The sequence below is a fragment of the Cupressus sempervirens genome, chromosome 1 (genome assembly GCF_028749045.1).
Source record: "Cupressus sempervirens isolate cs-2001-9-10 chromosome 1, ASM2874904v1, whole genome shotgun sequence".
NCBI classification, from domain to species: domain Eukaryota; kingdom Viridiplantae; phylum Streptophyta; class Pinopsida; order Cupressales; family Cupressaceae; genus Cupressus; species Cupressus sempervirens.
Genome location: NC_143118.1, coordinates 69,151,811 through 69,152,534, shown reverse-complemented (window position 1 = coordinate 69,152,534; position 724 = coordinate 69,151,811).

The window sequence follows — 724 nt, the reverse complement described above, 5'->3', positions numbered from 1 at the left end:
AGCCTTCTCCAAGATCTCTTTATGGATGGGTGATGTGGTAAGAAGCTCAAGAATGGAGATTTGTGCAGGAGTCTTACCTAGCTGGGACAACACATAATAGTGAGAAGTGGGCCTTTGTGAGGTGGATGGTGCAACAAGCGCATGTGGCATTGCTGGATTTGTATTATTGGGAGTGGCATCTTGCAAAGTGAGTCTTCCTCGTCGAGTGGTGGCATCACAATCAGCCACTTGCAAGACAAGGGTATTCACATGAGCATCTACTTCTTCAATGTGACCACATAAGGAGTCAAACCCTAAGATGTGGTTAGTAGAATAATCATAAGGTAATGCATTTGATGTGGATGCTTGATTCACATTATTGGTATTGTTATTATCATTGTTGTGATCGGGAAATGATTTTTGAAATATCTTCAATTTAGCATTTTTAGAAGTTGGACCTCCTTCTACTTCAATTTCCCCATCATCAACAAGATTTTGGATAAAAACTTTGAGCTTGATACATTTGTTGGTGTCATGTCCTTTGATACGGTGGTATTTACAATATTCATTTTCCCTATACCACTTTGACTTTGGTTGATTTTCATCAAAAGAACATGTGTTAGGAAATACCATCAAGTTGTGATCCACTAATTTTTGAAAGATGGTCTCCAAAGGTTCACGAAAGTTAGTGAACTTTCTATTTCGATCATAGTCATGACTGTAGTTGTTGCATGGAAATAATTGT